Source organism: Lotus japonicus, chromosome 3 (genome assembly GCF_012489685.1).
Source record: "Lotus japonicus ecotype B-129 chromosome 3, LjGifu_v1.2".
Lineage (NCBI taxonomy): Eukaryota > Viridiplantae > Streptophyta > Magnoliopsida > Fabales > Fabaceae > Lotus > Lotus japonicus.
In genome coordinates this window covers 12239847-12259136 of record NC_080043.1, presented here as the reverse complement: position 1 = coordinate 12259136, position 19290 = coordinate 12239847, and the positions used below count along the sequence as shown (strand labels likewise).

The window sequence follows — 19290 nt, the reverse complement described above, 5'->3', positions numbered from 1 at the left end:
AATTTCACGTCCCTAACAATGAAATACTACATTACTATAATATAATAAAATTAAACTTTTAACGGATATATAAATTTTTACTATTAATTTAACTCATTTTGGGTACCATGCCTTGAATTGACTCAAGGTACCACAGCAAGCACCTACTTTTTAATGTTATTTATAGTGAAGTTTTTGTAATGTGTTATATTTTGAAGTTTGATAAACTATCTCAACACAGTTTTTTTCAATAATCCAAAACAAGAAAGAAAAATAAGATAAGTATTATTTACTTTTGATTGACCACTCATCATTTGCTTATGTTGGTACACTAAAATGTGCAACGGTTAGAAAATAGTCGAAACACCCTACTTGCCAGCATGGCAGACGAGCCGCGTGGAACTTTAGGCGATGGGATGTGAGCAACCGATCAAGTAGGACATAAATCAGCTGAAGAGTTGAACTTGGATAAGATTGGAGAAAGGTACACAGGTCTGAAGTCCACAACCGAGACATATTGTAAAGGTTGGTCAATGCATGAAAAAAAAGCATCCAATGATTCGTCCCTTAAAAATATGGAAAGCGGTTAATGCTAGAGGAACCAACTGAAGAAAGAAGCTCGACTTAACCAAAGCTTCTAGACTGATAAGAGGAAGTAACTTCCAATACCTCCATGAAATATAATTATGCTGGGAACCGTGGTAGAGACGGGAGTAATTAACCGTTGTAGGTAAGTCGAATTTGACTCTAAATAGAGGAAGAGTCATTTGTACAACACATAACTCATCAATCAATCAAAACTACAAATTTTCCGCATTTATCCTCTCGTTTACATTTCAATGTCGTTACTTTTCAGCATTTAAGATTCATTTATAGTCTTTCAGCCATTTACACTTCTAACACTTTATTTATGAAGCTTTATGCCCTTTATTTTCAGTCGATTTAAGCCTTTCTTTACCTATTTTTGTCTAGCCTTAATTAGTAGTCATTCTATCGAGACAAATTCTTCAATAGAGATCTCTAAGAGCTTTTTGAATTGTCTTAGGAATCTGCATTGAGAATATAGTCTCTTCATCTAATAATCGTTTGATTATTGAATCATTACGTTGGTTTCTCAATCGACCTAGACGATTACCTAACCCAAAAAAACTATTTGTGAACCAATATATATATATATATATATATATATATAGTTATTCTAGACTGATAAATGATTTTTTTTCCTTGTGTTGGACTGATATAGGATATAGTGGCCCAGCTTAATTCATAATTTAATGAAAGAAGCTCTTTCATGTCTTCATCATATTAATTTGTCAATTGTCATACCTCACCTTAATCTATTTCTCCTTTGAAAGAAAATAAGAAAATCAATAAATGTTCATGCCGTGTGTAGACCTGAATACGAATACGTAGATTTGGGAGATTATTTTGCATTTGTCAATTCAAGCAACTTGATTAAGCTCAAATCTCGTTCAAAAAAAAAAAGATTAAGGTCAGCTCAACCCTACGAAAACTTTTTGCCTGAAAAAATGGCCTTTTATATATGATTCCTGCTATGCTTTGGGTTATATTTCAAATTTTGTGCTTAATTTTTGTATATCTTACAAAGTACGGGATTTTTCGGAGATATGCAAATTGTGACAATTTTTACATTTGATTAAAAAAAAATGATTTGGCAGTTTGGAAAAATAGTCTACTGTCATAAAAATTGTGTATTTATTTTGTGCATGTAGGTTTGAAATTCCTACTAAATACTTTTTCACTTTTCGGGTTTAGTAGCGAATGCTGCTAAATACGTATGTGCAGAGAGATGCATTTAAGGATATCATACTATCATTCTATCAACCTCTCAAGTTTCAAGTAATAAATTGATTCTACGACATTTTTTATTTATCATTTATCTCTTATTTTGTTTTCTCATGTATGCATCATCTCACTTCATATATTACATTCAGTTATTTATTTATATATATGTATTGTGGTAAAAAAAATTACTTTGAATAATAAGATGTTTAAGAAAATAAGATGTAAGAAAATATTGTGTGTGGATGAATCCAAATTCTTAGTAAAATTGGTTAAACAAAATATTTCATGCTTTCAATGATCATATATTATTTTATTTTTTTTTACTAATTTACTCATAAATCCGTCACTGCGTATCTCGATTCAATGTCAAAGGACTGTTATATATTTTCTCCATATTGGACCAATTCTTTGCAGATTTCGATATCAGTAAAATTTTAAAATTGATGAACAAGTAAACTATAAAATTTTAAATTATATGGATCACGGACCAAATCTAGTAATTCCCACTTGTCCGATTTCTATACCCATTCTACTCCCAAATAAAATGGGAAGCGTGTGAATGTTCTAATGTTATCTTCAATTTCACAAATTGACCCCAAAAATTGTGTTGCAATTTTTTTTGCTTTGAATAATAAGATGTATAAGAAAATAAAATGTAAGAAACAATTATGTGTGTATGAATCAAAATTCTTAGTAAAATTGGTTAAACAATATAATCATGTTTTCAATGATTATATATTATATCTTTTGGTTCAATTTACTTATATGTTTACAGCTCTGTCATAGCTGGGGTCCTGGGGAAGGGTAGCTCACTTGAGCTAAGGGAAATAAAGAGATTCGCAGGATAAAGAGTGATGGTTTAAATCCTGGTGCATTAATTAATTTATTAACAATTAACAATTAACTTTTACCTATAAAAAAAACTCTCGCATATAGCTTAAATTTTTTGATACGTCACTGCGTATCTTGATTCAATGTCAATGGACTGATAGTATATTTTTTCACCTATTTTCTCCGTATTGGACCAATTCTATGCATATTTCGATATCAACTATTTTTAAAAAATTGATGTACAAAACAACTGAAATTTTAAATCAAATGATCATTGTTCAAATTTAGTAATTCAAACTTGTCCGATTTCTATAAATGGAAAGCCTGTGTATGCTCGCTCTAATGTGTTATCTTCAATTTCACATATGCTTGTTTGTTCTTCCCAAACTCCTATTGTTCTTCTCTCAAATTTTCAAAAAATGGCCATTCTCCATGGAGTAATGATATATACACACCTCATTTTTAAAACACTTCATTTCCACCTCTTTTTGTTTCTATCTCTCTCCTCTTACCATCTATCACATCTCATACTTTCTCTCCCTTACTTTTTCTTTTCTTCCTATCTCTCTCATCATTCCACCTCACACACCTCAAAAGAGAGGTGTGTGAGTAACATTACTCTTCTCCATGTAATGCTTTTTCTTTCCAAACTTCTATTTTTCTTCTCTCAAGTTTCCTCTTCAACAATAGACACCATTACCAACCTTGAGTCACTTCCTGATAATGGAACCACCTTGGTTTCTAGAGATGGAACCTTTGAGCTGGGTTTCTTCAATCCTGGTCATTCCCTAAATCGCTATGTAGGAATCTGGTTCAAAAGCATCCCAGTTAGAACAGTTGTTTGGGTCGCGAACCGCGACAATCCAATCAAAGACAACTCCAGCAAGCTGATCATAAACCATGATGGTAACCTTGTACTTCTCAACAAAAACAACTCAATTCTCTGGTCAACCAATACAACTTTCACAAAGGCGGCGAGTCCTGTTGCGCAGCTCTTAGACACTGGAAATTTAGTAATCAGTAATGAGAAAGACAACAACATCAACAATGAAGAAAGTTTTTTATGGGAGAGCTTTGATCATCCTTGTGATACAGTGTTACCAGGAATGAAGATTGGATGGGACAGAAAATCTGGAATTAACAGGCTTTTCACTGCTTGGAAAAACTGGGATGACCCTTCTTCAGGGGAATTCACTGCAGCCATGGTGCTTACCAAGAATCCTGAATCAGTAATTTGGATGGGTTCAGAAGCGTTGTACAGAACTGGGCCATCTTACAGTGGTGTAATTGCATTGATGACTAATCCAGTTTATGATTACCAATTTGTGAACAATGAAGATGAAGTGTACTACTCATACACTCTCAAGAACACTTCTGTGATTTCCATAATTGTTCTGAACCAAACCCTTTCTCTCCGGCAACGCCTCACATGGATTCCAGAAACCAAAACATGGGCTGTTTACCAATCCTTGCCACAGCACAGTTGTGATGTTTACAATGTTTGCGGCCCGAATGGAATTTGCAGGATTGATAGATCACCAAGGTGTCAATTTTTAGAAGGATTCGAGCCGAAATCGCCGCAATAATGGAATGCATTGTTGTTCCGGTATGGAACCGCAGACTAAGGCTAACCAATATCGAGAGCAAGCGAGAGTAAACAAAGTGAGTAAAATGCGTGAAATGATAGGATCCCCACCGCTTGGGCGGTCCTCTTTTATTTATAGCTTGGGTTTTGGTCCGGCTGGACCATGGGTTGCCCGGCCCATTAGTTACATGATACTGATTAACCCATTCGGTCCGCCCATATCAGTCCACAGGCCCACAAGACACTGATGTTTTAGAACTAAAACGAAAGTGTCTTATTGAGGCCCACAACTTCTGGTACGCCCGTGTACAATGTGAACCAATTTGTGAGCACGCAGGCTTCAATGAAATAAGGCTAATCAACAAAGTAAAAATATACTAGGCTAATCATTATAAAATAATTCTTTCTGCGTGACACGTGATGTCTAAGTGACGCTTTGCCCATCACCTCAATCACTATGCACCATATCAATCCCCTTCCGGATTTTTGTACCTGCAACAATCATCACAAATATACTACAGATATCTTGGAACTTGTAATGTATAAAACCTACCTAAGCTATGCTATTCGCATTAATTGAAATGTGCATTTAAAATCCACTCATAGGGTAACTTTTCTCTAAAACGACTCTTCTTCTTCGAAACGACGCTTACCTGCCAACTGACACCACTCTCTGCTCAAGCGTTACTTTTTCCAAACGTCACCTCTTAATGACGCGCCGGTTCACCGCCTCAACAAATTCAAATGTGTGGTCTGAATGAACGCGTGGATTCACACAAACCACACACATGCTCACAGTTTGCCTCAAGTATTTTTAACCACACTTTTTTGACACACCTTTTCATCTTCTACCTTCTCTCTATATATAGCAATCCTTTTTACCCCCAAACCACCTCACTCTTGCACTTCAAAATTTTCACCATTCCTCCGCAATTACCAAATTTCTTGCATTTAACTACAAGTGTTCTTGCACATTACCAAAAGTCCTCCAGATTTAACCGAGTTCATCACAGCCTTTTTCACTGGTAAGCATTCTTCACTCTGTTTATTCATGAAATCTTACTTCCTTCTACACTAAAAAGTTTCATCTAAATTCTTCTTCTTCTTCATTCGCTTGTTTATCCAAACCAAACTCTACTTAAAATCTATTCTTCCCCACAATTCCAACTTACATTTTACCCCTTTATATTCATAACCCTGGATCCTTTATAATTTCAGGAATTCTTTTGAAAATGGATGCAAAACACACCCGTGGGGCCTCTAAAGCTCCTAAAACTTCTTCCATTGCAGTCGATACATGGGTCACTAGCAAAGTTAAAACTAGGTTCACTAAATTCTGCAATGTTAAAACTGTAATGGATCTAATCACTGAAAACACTTTTCGCTCTGATGGCCAAGATGTGTACCTTGACATAGTCCCCTGTTTACCTACTGAACCTTGTTGTTTTGGGGCTCCTGACCCTAACGGCAAAAACCACACCTATTTCTTTGAAAACATTTTCACCGACCTAAAATATAAACTCCCTCTCTCAGATTTCACGTGCTCCGTTTTAACCTTACTAAATGTTGCCCCAACACAACTCCATTGTAATAGCTGGGCATACCTGAGGGCGTTCGAACTTCTATGTCAAGTGTTAGGTATCGAACCCACTAGCAATAAGTTTTTTTACTTCTTTGAAACTAGTGGTAGAAGCATAAAAGGCGAATATCTTTCTTTAGCCGCCGCTAGGGGAAAAGGCCTATTTACCTTATTTAGAAGCCATTACAAACAATTTAAAGGGAAATTCTTTAGGCTAAACGAAACAGAGAAGTGCAAGGATGTATTTTATTTCAATGATGGAAGCCCAAAGTTCCCTTTCTACTGGACCGCCCGTTATGAGGCTATCATCAAACTTCCTGATGATTCCCTCACCCCTGAGGAAATGGTGGATTGCACCTTTCTATCTAGCATTGACTTGAATCTCACCGAATTTCTAGATGCCCATTATGAAAACAAATTGGGTGAATATGTGGGTAAGATTCTTAAATTTCCACATCTTTGTATCTCGAGTATTTATTTTATTTCTAACCCTACCATTTTGTTTCAGCAAAAATGACTCGCCTCTCTGATGATGATATCCTCCGTTTCCGTCGAGAACAACAGGCTGCAAGGGAAAAAAGAAACCCAGCGAAAACTCTGTTAGATGCCGATGCTAGTCATTCAGGCACCGAATCGAATCGCCCTCAAAAGAAGAAGAGAAAGAATGAAACACCTGAATCGGCGAAAGGAAAAGACTCTTCTCAGCCCTCAATGGAAAAATTTATGGTGAAGGGTAATCCTCAACATATGACACACAAAGCTGGGTCTTCAAGTGCTCCGCCCCCTTCATGGAAAAGCCTGCTGAAAGAATTTGAAGAACTCACTTCTGAAGAAGTGACCTCGCTATGGGACTCCAAAATTGATTTTAATTCGCTGGTGGAAACAAATTTGGTATTTGAGGCGGACCGGGAAAAGGTTAAGAAGATCGGATTAAAAGAAGCTTGTCAAGCCATCATGACGAAAGGACTTGAAATTGCGGCAATTTCCAAGATGATTGACCTGGAGACCGCTGACTTTGATGGGATTAATTCCGCCAAACAGTTAGAAGAGAAAGAAAGAGAGATCCTGAAGATGAAAGCTACTATGAAATTGTTGGATTCTGCCAACAAAGTGAATGAGAAGAAGGCCGCAGATTTAGCCCTAGAGAATGAACGCTTAAAGAAGCATGCTGAAGACTTAAACACCGCTCAGAAAGCTAAGGAAGAAGAACTTGTGAAATCTCAGGCAGAAGTCACACAACTCCATTCCGCCAATGCTGAATTGAAAAATGAAAATTCTAAGTTGCATTCAGAAATTTCTGAACTGAAGAATTCTGTCCTTGACCAATTTGAAGCTGGATTTGCAAAAGCCAAAGAACAGATTCTTTTCCTAAATCCTCAAGTTTCCATCAACTTTGCTGGTTCCGATCCTTATGCAAGGATTGTTGATGGCAAATTGATCAGCCCTGACACTGGTGATGAGGAAGAAGAAGAAGCAGATAAAAATGAAGAAGATGGGAATGCCAACAACAATGAAGGCGAAGGAGAGAATCATTAGTTCCACCCCTGTTCAAGCATATGTACTACATGAATTATCCTTTAGTTTTTTTTTTATTTTCTAAGTTAGTTAAATCTGCCTATGTTTTATCTTTATTTCTGTAAGTGTTGAGCAATTAGCTCCACGGTTTATCCTAAGATAATTATGTAATGTTTATCAAGCACTATTAATATGATGTGTTTTCTATATATCAACTCTCAAATTGCATAATTCCAATGGTTCTGCCTCCCGTCTAAATTACTTCAACACTTAATAACATGTTTCCAACACTTAATATATTTTTGTTCCTATTCCTATTCTATGAAGACATCACATCTTAACTTAACATAGAAACCATTAAGTTATTCTTTCGATCTCAATAACATAATTCATCCAACAACAACTAGATCAATTAGACAAATTAATATAATTAATAATACTGCGCTTTACTAACCTTTCAATCAGTAATCTCAAAGTATAACTTAACATGAATAATTTTTACTAACCTTTCACCAAATTTGATCCGCCTTCGTCGTTTAGTTGAATACGTTATTCCCACATTTTGCCGTACATAATGAAATATGCTAAAGTTTAAACTTAATCAACTACTTTGGAATCATAAGGCCTTTGTGTACATAACTTAGTCAAATTTTTCATTTTTGACATAGTTACTCATGGAAATCAAAGTCAACATACTTGATTTCATTAGTATGCTCGCGTGGAGACTTGTGCTTAGTTTGGACAAGCTTAAATCCAATTTAAGACTGTGCTTATGAATTCGTGGCCGAATGCTCTTGTTTTAAGAGACTTACTTTTTTCTCAATTGTCTGACGTCGCCCAATTGATAGACCTTAGTTGATAAGTTTCCGCTATGGGTAAAAGAAATAAGTAAAATGATAAGCCCTTGATCATTTTAAAAAAGGTTATGCCTCGTTAAAAACTCTCCCGCCTGGGGTAGAGAAAAGAGTGCACACCTGTTATTCATTAATAATTGATGCCTCGTTAAAAACTCTCCCGCCTGGGGTAGAGAAAAGAGTGCATCAAATCTAGTCTTACACAACAAACATAGTCTTAAACGATACAACCAACAAACGTAGACTTCAACACACACAAACTGAAACAACGAAACACAGTCTTGGACAAACATACACTGAAACAAACTGTACAACACAAAACAAACCGAACAAACCACCCTGCACTTCAACTGTAATAATAACGGAGATGCTGTGCATTCCAAGCCCTTGGGACCCTTCGCCCCGATAACTCCTCCAAATGATACGCCCCTTGACCAAGCTCTCGCAGAATCCTGTAAGGTCCTTCCCAATTAGGTGATAACTTCGAATCATCAGGCCCCTTTGCCTTCCTACGCAGAACCAAATCACCAACTTTCATTTGCCTCGGAACCACTCTAGAATTGTATCGCCTTTCCGACCTCTGTTTTACCATTGCCTGCCTCAAACGAACCTCTGCTTGCGTTTCCTCTGCTAAATTGAGATCAACCACTCTATTCATGTCGTTCTGCTCTTCATTATAAGTTGCCACCCTGAAAGTTACATCTTGTAATTCTGCTGGTATCATTGCATCTACCCCGTAAGTCAACTTAAAAGGTGATTCGCCAGTAGTTGATTGAGGAGTAGTATTGTACGCCCAAATGACCGTGATCAACTCTTCAGCCCATAATCCCTTAACTTCGCCTAGACGCTTTCTAATTCCATTGAGAATGACTTTATTCGCTGACTCCACTTGTCCATTTGTCTGAGGGTGCTCAACTGAGGCGAAACGCATCTCAATTCCCATTCCTGCACAAAAATCCTTCACACTCCTGCTTGTAAACTGTGTTCCATTGTCTGAGACGATAGTTGCTGGAACGCCAAATCTGCAAACCAATTTTCTCCAATAAAACTTTTTGACTTTTTCTGCTGTTATTTTCGCCATTGATTCTGCCTCAATCCACTTAGTAAAATAGTCCACCGCCACCAAAATAAATCTGATTTGAGAACCTGCTGGAGTGAACGGTCCCTGAATATCTACTCCCCACATTGCAAATGGCCACGATGAACTCATTGAGCTAAGAGTCTCAGGCGGCGCCTTATGTAAATCTGCATAAATTTGACATTTACCACACTTCTTCACATATTCCATACAATCCCCTCGTAAAGTTGGCCAATAGAACCCTGCTCTGAGCACTTTCGCCGCCAAAGATCTTCCCCCTACATGACTTGCACACACACCTTCGTGAACTTCAAACATGATTCTTTCCGCCTCATCCTTAGAGACACATCTCAATAAAGGAACTCCAATCCCTCTTCTGTACAATTGATCGCCCAACAATGTGTAACGACTTGCCTCGCGAATTTGATCCTTAGAGAATGTCAACACATCAGAGCCTTCTGCCTCCAAACACTGTTTGATACGCCCCATCCAATCTGAATTCGCTAAAGTTAACACCATCATTGTCTCATCTTCTTCGATACTTGGGCTGCTTAAAACTTCCTGGATGACTGACTTATTGTTTCCCGGCTTCTTGGTGCTTGCTAACTTTGATAGAATATCCGCCCTTGTATTCTCCTCCCGCGGAACATAATTGACCTGCACTGTGCCTATCTGCTTTATCAATCCCTGAGCTTTCAATAAATACTTAGCCAGCTGTGCGTCCCTCGCCTGATATTCACCCTGAATTTGCCTGGAAACTATCTGAGAATCTGTTTTAATCATTATGCTCTTGACCCCCATCTCGATCGCCAACTTCAAACCTGCAATTATAGCTTCATACTCTGCCTGATTATTGCTTGATTTAAAGTCAAACTTGAGTGACTGCTCAACTGTCACGCCGCCTGGTCCTTCTAAGATTATTCCAGCTCCACTTCCCTTGACATTAGACGAACCATCTACAGACAAACTCCATTCGCCAACTTCCATATTTTTCTCACTAGAAGACATTTCATTAACAAAATCCACCAATACCTGTGCTTTAACCAGACCTTTCATGTCAAAAGTGATTTCAAATTCTGACAATTCAACAGCCCAGGAAACCATTCTTCCAGCCAGATCAGGCTTTTGCAAAACTTGGCGAAGTGGCAAATCTGTTTTTACCACAATTGGAAAGCCTTGAAAATATGGTCTTAATTTCCTGGCGGATATGATTAGAGCTAATGCAGCCTTTTCAATTTTTTGGTATCTAACTTCAGCTCCTTGAAGAGCATGACTCACAAAATATATGATCCTCATATCATCCTTATTTTCTTGCAACAAAACTGAACTAACTGCATTATCAGAGATGGAAATAAACATTGATAATGAAATACCTGGAACTGGTTTGGCTAAAATTGGTGGCTTGGATAAATGATCCTTCAAACTTTGGAACGCCCTCTCACATTCTTCAGTCCACTAAAAAGTTTTGTTCTTCCTTAAGCATTGAAAAAATGGTGCTGATTTTTCCCCAGAACACGGAAGAAACCTGGACAAAGCTGTTATTCTTCCTGTTAACTTCTGCACATCTTTAACTGAGGTTGGACTCTGCATATCGAGTATCGCCTTACACTTATCAGGGTTCGCCTCAATTCCTCTCCTCGTGATCATGAAACCCAAAAACTTTCCGCTTTGAATTCCAAACGAACACTTTTCCGGATTAAGTCTCATGTTATGCTTTCTTAGTTCGCCAAAAGCTTCTTCGAGATCAGAACAATGCGCCACCATTTCCTCTGACTTGACCACCATGTCGTCTACATAAATCTCCATGTTCCGCCCCACCTGCTTGTCAAACACCTTATCCATCAACCTTTGGTATGTTGCTCCCGCATTCTTCAGCCCAAACGGCATAGTCTGATAGCAATAGTTCGCCTGATTTGTCATGAAAGCTGTTTTCTCCTCGTCAGGCTGATACATTCTTATTTGATGATACCCTGAGTATGCATCCATGAGGCTAAGCATTCTGAATCCAGATGCCCTATCCACAAGCTTATCAATATTCGGTAAAGGATAAGAATCCTTAGGACAGTGCTTGTTCAAATCTGTATAATCTGTGCACATTCGCCACTTGCCATTAGCCTTCTTCACCATAACAACATTCGCCAACCAAGTTGGATACTTTACTTCCCTAATGAATCCAGCTTCCAGTAACTTATTTGTTTCCACCTTTACAGCCTCTGCCTTTTCTTCGCCCATCTTTCTTTTAAACTGAACAATAGGTTTCACCCCGGGATTTAAAGCCAATTTGTGACATATAAATTCCGGATCGATTCCTGGTAAATCTCTTGCACTCCATGCAAACAAATCCATATTCTCAGATAATAATTTTACCAACCTGTTTTCCTGACTTGTAGTTAAATTGACACCAACTTTCAAGTTTCGCTCACCAATTTGGATCGCCTTAGTTTCCTCTTCTGATTTCATCTTGTACTCACTGAATCCTTCTCGAGGATCCAAAATAATTTCTGACTGATCTAAATCCACCTCATAGACTCGATGCCCCTCTTTCACTGCTTTCTTACCCATGTGCCCATACTGCTTAAAACTTTCTGAATAACACTTTCGAGCAACCATTTGATCAGCCTTTAAAATTCCAACTCCTCCTTTGCTCAATGGATACTTCGCCGTTAAATGTCTTGTAGAAATGATCGCCCCCAATCTGTTTAGTGATGGCCTCCCAATGAGTACATTGTACGGTGAAGTACACTTTACTACCAAAAACTTAATAGCAAATGCCTCCGCATTCTTCCCTTCTCCAAAGACAGTCTTCAATTCCACATATCCTCGAACAAATACTTTTTCTCCAGAAAAACCCACTAAAGAACCATCATAAGGCAACAAATCAGATTCATTTAGCCCCAACTTTTCAAAAGCGTCACCATAAATCAAATCCGCCGAGCTTCCTTGATCCAAAAGTACCCTCTCAATTTCATAATCAGCAATCCTCAGCATTACAACAATTGGATCGTCTTCGTGAGGCTGTACTCCCTCAAAATCTCGCACAGTAAACGTTATATCGGGTTGATTGGTTGCCCAACTTCCCCAATCGTTAGAGTAAACAGCATTAATGGAGTGAACGTACCTCTTACGAGCTGAATTAGTCATTCCTCCGCCACGAAATCCACCAAAAATAGAATGAATTCGCCCCTTTGCTTTTCCATCCGATTGTCTATCTTGACCATCACCCTCAATCTCTTTTCCATCTTCGGTTCGTCTTGTTGAAGTTCCTGCTTCATCTGAATTGCTTCGCCCCTCAAGCTGCTTCATATACCCAGCCTTTATCAATTTATTAATCTCCTTCTTCAAAGTAAAACAGTCATCAGTATTATGCCCTGAAATCCTATGATACTCGCACCACTTCTTCTTATCCACGTAACCCGTTGACGGCTTTGGCTGCAGTGGAAAACGAATAACATTCGCCTCCAAACACGTGTGCAAAGCTTCAGTCAAATTAACCGCCAAAGGTACTGCACGGTCATTTTGGTTCCGAGTCCACGTCATCGAATGTCCTGGCCCACGCACTCCATACGGTTGAGCACGATTTTTGAAATTAGAACGGTTATCAAATCGGCCGTCATAACGGTTACGATTATTATACCCTGCGTTGCCACGTTCGGTCCATCCCTTCGAATATTGATCTGTAACCGCTCCTTTTCTCGCCTCGAACTGCTGTTTCTGCCCAGTTACCACCGCATTCGGGCGGTTATTCTTGATCTGATCACTTTGCTCCTCCCTAATGTATCCTTGAACCCTTTCGCGTAGGTGCACCATTGTTTCCACCGGTTTCCTGCTTAAATTATTGTTTAGACCGCCCGGCCTCAAACCCAATTCAAAGGCTGCAATGCAAATTTCTGGCATCTTATCCTCCAAATGAACAGATAGTTGATTGAAACGCCCCATATAAGATTGCAAAGTCTCATTTACTCCCTGCCGAATGTTGAATAATGTCGCCGGAGTCACTTTTTGTGCACGAATGGTAGAAAACTGAGACAAGAATTTTGTAGATAATTCTGTGAAATTGACGATTGACCTTGACGGTAGAGTTGTAAACCAAATCATCGCCGATTTCTTAAAAGTTGACGGTAACATTTTGCACTTCAACGCGTCTGATGCGCCTACAATGACCATTTTCGTGTTGAAATACACTAAATGGTCCTTTGGATCTGAATCGCCATAGTAAGAATCAAGCTTCAACGTCTTCAAATTGTCTGGGACGGCAGTGTTCGCTATTTCCTCTGTGAAAGGTTGAAAGTCCACCACCGTCTCAGCCATTCTTCGATCGCCCTCTCGTAAACCCTAAGTCTGATTAAGATCAGTAAGTTGATTTTGCAACTGCTGATTATGTTGACGAAGTTCATTGAGATCGTCCATGATCCGCTGAAGAACATCGGGAGGAACATCATTTTGTTGAACATGATTCCTCTCTCCGTTCGCCCCGGATCGAGTCACCATCGCGATGAAAAACGAAGCCTAGGAAAGTATCCTTCGGCCCCACGGTGGGCGCCAATGTTCCGGTATGGAACCGCAGACTAAGGCTAACCAATATCGAGAGCAAGCGAGAGTAAACAAAGTGAGTAAAATGCGTGAAATGATAGGATCCCCACCGCTTGGGCGGTCCTCTTTTATTTATAGCTTGGGTTTTGGTCCGGCTGGACCATGGGTTGCCCGGCCCCTTAGTTACATGATACTGATTAACCCATTCGGTCCGCCCATATCAGTCCAATTGTATTGGACAGAAGGATGTGTGAGGAGTGAAGGGTGGAGCTGTGGGGTGAAAAAAAGTGATGGTTTTGTGAAACTTTCTGGGGTGGAATTACCTGATACTAAACATTCTTGGGTTGATGAGAATATGACACTCCATGATTGCAAAGCCAAATGCTTGGAAAATTGTTCCTGCAGTGCTTATGCAAACATAGACTCAAGTGGAGAGGGTAGTGGTTGTTCTATCTGGTTTGGTGATCTTCTTGATTTGAGTTTTTCACAAATCAGCCAAGATCTATATGTTCGTATTCAAACAGATGTTTCCAACAATGGTAAAGACTATGGTATTTTACTCTGTTTTTGTTATATTAACTTGCACTCTTTGTCAAATTCAAAAAAAAAAAAAAAAACTTGCACTCTTTGTCTCTTTTGGGAATTATAGGTCTATACAGCTATACTTTTGGTTTTTTGTATGCAGATGCTAAACATGGGAATAGGAAAAAGGTAGTCTTGGCTGTTACAGTCCCTATATCAGCGATCCTTGTGATGCAGTTGGCACTCTTCTACATTTGCAAGATCAGAGCAAAGAATAAAGGTACAATAAATCAGTAATGTTTGATAGAGATGGAAGGGTTAAATATGTTTTTAGAATAGGGTTGAATAGTATTTGGTCCCTCCAAAAAAATATCATTACTTTTAGTCCCAACATTAATGAAATAAGTCAAGTTAGTCTTGCAATGCATTTTCTGGTGGTTTAAACCACCACTACTGTATTTTGCGGTAGTTAAAAATCTCAAGTAATGCATAAAATGAACACTATGGACTAATTTCACATATTTCATTAGTGTCAGGGACTAAAAATTATAAATTTTTAGGGACTACATCCAATTTACCTCTATTTTGCGGCACTAAAAACATATTTAACCTTGATACGAAATTTCTCAGATGCAGATTGTGGCAGTTTTAATACCACAATCTACAGTGTTTTTATATTTTTAAAAAAGGAATGAAAACTTATTTTTTTCTAGAGTTGGGAAATCCACAAAATTGGCATTTTTATTTTTCACAGTAGATTTTAAACCTCCACTAAACATTTTTTTCATCTTTGAATTTAGCAGCGGTTTGTACTGTCGTATCGCAGGCTTTTGCAATCTGTGTATAAGTATTCATAATAAATTTTTCTGTCAGAATGCATTTACTGATTCACAAAGATTTTGAAACTAGTTTGCCTTAATTACATTTTGGTCCATATAGTATTAAGAATGCATGATTTTGATTCTTATAGTTTTGATTGCACAAATTAAGTCATCAACTTTACTGGGGTTGTCTAAATGACTCATGTCAAAATTTGGGTTAAATAACTCATCATCCAATCACATTAGAAATAAGTGACTTGGAAATAAATTAATAAATAAAATATAGAAATTTCAAGTCACTTATCTTTAATGTGATTGGATGATGAGTTATTTAACTCAAACCTTCACATGAATCATTTAGACAACCCCTTAAAGGTTTAACACATTTATTCAATTTTAAAAATAGAGTGACTTAATTTTTTTGGTGAAAAGAGACTTAATTTGAGTAATTGAGACTATAAAATCAAAATCACACATTTATAAAATTAAAGTAGCAAAAGTATAATTAAGTCAATTAGTTTAATTGGGCACTGCAATATAACAGCAATTGGCCAGCTATTTTACATTCAGTGTAATTTTTTTTTTGGTAACATATGGAATGAACATTCAGTGAAAGAACAATTTTTATCCATTTTGTTTTTACATGTTTATTTTGTTTGAAGCCCTTTAGGGTGTTACTTCCTTTTGCAGTACAGTAAACTCATGTTATTAAATGAGAAAAAATTGCATCAACGGTAATTTAAAACACTCCACCTTTGTAAGTGTACAATGTAACATTATTATTTGCATTTAAATGCTACTAAACATTAATATTATTCATTACCAACCATATAACCAGAAAAATACAAAATATCTTGTTTTTTAGCATAAAGATTCATGTGTGTATATATACTTTTTAAATGGCATTGCCACTGATCTCATTTAATAAACCAAAGAGGAAACAGAGATAAACAGGTGGATGAAAGAGAATGATGAAGGTAGATATGAAGACTTGGAGCTTCCTTTTTTTGATTTTGATACAATACTCAATGCCACCAATAACTTCTCAATTGAGAACAAGCTCGGTGAAGGTGGTTTTGGGCCTGTATTCAAGGTAAATTTGCAACATGCTTTTCAATGAGGTTAAAAAAAATTGTATATAAACCTCATCAGCTTTTAATTTTTTTCTTTACAAAATTTAGGGTACAATGTTAGGTGGACAAGAGATTGCAGTCAAAAGGCTTTCAGTGAGTTCGAGACAAGGGCTGAAAGAGTTTAAGAATGAAGTAATATTATGTTCAAAACTACAACATCGAAATCTTGTGAAAGTTATTGGTTGTTGCGTTGAAGGAGAAGAGAAAATGCTAGTATATGAGTACTTACCAAATAAGAGCCTAGATTCATTTCTTTTCAGTATACTAAATTTGATTTTTTTTCTTCATGTTGTTTTGAAATGAAATGAATAATAAACTTATTGAATAATCTCGACAGATTCAGTTCAGCATAAACAGTTAAATTGGCCTACACGTTTTAACATCTTGTGTGAAATTGCTCGAGGGCTTCTTTATCTTCATCAAGATTCTAGATTGAGAATTATACACAGAGATTTGAAAGCGAGTAATGTCTTATTAGACAATGATATGAATCCAAAAATTGCAGATTTTGGCATTGCTAAAATGTGTGGAGGTGATCAAATTGATGGGAAAACAAACACAATAATTGGCACATAGTAAGTACCTTAAATTATGCTAAAGTTTTACTAGGATAAGTTGAGTATTGTTCTCGAAAGTACTTAGTCTTAGAATTCTTTTGAGAGCAAGTATCAAGTTAATTCTTGTGTGTTTCCTTTCAGTGGTTACTTGGCACCCGAATATGCCATTGATGGGAGGTTCTCTATCAAATCGGACGTGTATAGCTTGGGCATATTATTTCTTGAAATTATAAGCGGGAAGAAAAATAGGTCGCTAATACTTACCTATCATCAGGACCAAGATGATCTCAACCTTATTGATCATGTGAGTAAACACAAAAAAGAAATGATTTTCTTTTAAGAATATTTTGGGTAATAATTTTACCAAATTGTTGTACTTAGGCATGGTCGCGTGGAGAGACTGTGGAAAAAGGGCATTCCACATGAATTGATTGATGATTGTTTAAGAGAAGGCAATACATTAGCAGAAGTTTTACGCTGCATTCAAATTGGTCTTTTATGTGTGGAACATCATCCTGATGATAGACCAAACATGACATCTGTGGTTTTAATGTTGAGCAGTGAAAATGCTTTGCCTCAACCTAAACAACCCGGTTTCTTTATTAGGAAGGATTCATCTGGAGAACAAACATCTTCCTCAATAAATGAAATAACCATCTCATCAGTATTGAATGCTAGATAGGCAAATTAGTTAATTTCTTAATTCATGGAATTGTATGTGAAATTTTATAACTAGTTACTTCAAATATTCAATTACATGCTCCTGGAGCACATGCAATCCATTACACACATTCTGGTAATTGATTATAGTACACATTCTGGTATTCAATTGCCATGCCAGAAACTTGTATGCTTGATTTTTATAGCCTTTTGAGTGATTTCTACTTCTTTTAACTTGAAAAACATTCTAGTTCTCAATTAAGCTTGTTTTCATATGCTTTTAAGTGAAATTGAATCTGTAAAAGCAATCTATCAAAGGTAAAAGACCTATCAGATTTGAACCTTATCTAAAATCTTTGACATCTTGTACTATTGTTCTTCATGATCTTCACATTTTTCTTCTTTGTTGATGTGGTAGTCTTCATCAAAACCCAACCAGAGTCGAGGAGAGACTCTACTTCACAACATTTCGTTTTCACCCAAAATATTTCTTAAGAAACTTAGTGGTACACAAGTATTTAAATGGTAAAAACAATAACAAAACATCAAGGCTTACAAAACATACTTCAAGACTCAAACTTTTACAAAACTAGATGGATTAGAAACATCCTTATAGCAAGGCTTACAACATTTACAAGGATGTTTATATGAAACTAGTTTTATACCCGTGCCTTGCACGGGGAATATATTCTCGATTATTTTTTTAAAAAAATTTTTGAACAATTTTTTCAATATTTAATTATTAAATACAGTTATGTTCTTTGTTTTTTTTTTAAGTTTTTTTAAGAATTTTGGGTGTTATTTTTTTAGTTTAGTGTATAGGTTTATTGTACCGAAAAATGGGCAATTGTTCTGTGGTTGTTTCATATCAATTTGTTTTTTGGTGAATAACACATATATATTACTCTGCACTAAGATTTTCAAACAGACAGCGATTTATTGAAAAATTGACAACCGTGGTAAATATATGAAATATTAAAAATTGTCAAAATGATTCAAATTGACCACCGAGATCAATATACGTACCCAAAAAAATATAAATTCTCAATGCGGATAAAGAAATACAAAGCAAGGTTTAGCACAAGGGATATTTATGCGTAAGCAACATTAAGGGAATGGTACTACATCTTCTCCACCTTGATCTTCTTCATCATATGTGCACTTGTAAATTGGATGAATTTTGAAATAATTTGTGGGTCCATGCAAATTTTCAGGACATTAAATGCTGATTTAAACCACTTTCCGAATCTATCTTTCCCTTCGACCATGAAAAAAAATTCCTTGTGCACCAAATCAACAATTTCTTTTGGTGGGTGTTCCATGCAGCCGTTCTAGAATTTATTTAAAATAAAATGAAATAAATTAATATATATGAATTAATTTTTCAATGTAAAAGTGCTTAATTTGAATTGTATATGTTTACCTTTTTCATTTCATCCAAAATTTCGCTGCTTCTTTTGTTGATCAGATGACAACCATCGCTATAAAAATTTGTCAAAGTTGCAGATCCAATATTATCATCAACATGTATCAACAGCTTGTACCTTAGGTAAACATCCATAATTAAACTAAATGTAATGTTTATTGAACAAAATAATTTATTTATTCAAAATGGAGTTTACCGTATGGTAGGAGTGATGAGCTTGTTACACTTTGGACAAAAATATAGTGCTCCATCAGAGTATGCTGTTGTGTGACATTTGCAATCATGATAATACCAATCATCTGTGCTCACAATTTTCTCAATCACAACATACACAATGAATATTGTGCGCTGTAGTAATGAATATTTGATTTAGAATTTTGTTGTATTAACAACTGTTTGTAATATTAATAATGA

General features: G+C 36.6%; 1 pseudogene; it reads left to right on the top strand.

The window, feature by feature from the left end:
* Positions 1-3035: 3035 nt before the first annotated feature.
* On the top strand, positions 3036-17472 carry LOC130743618 (G-type lectin S-receptor-like serine/threonine-protein kinase At4g27290; annotated as a pseudogene).
* Positions 17473-19290: the final 1818 nt, after the last annotated feature.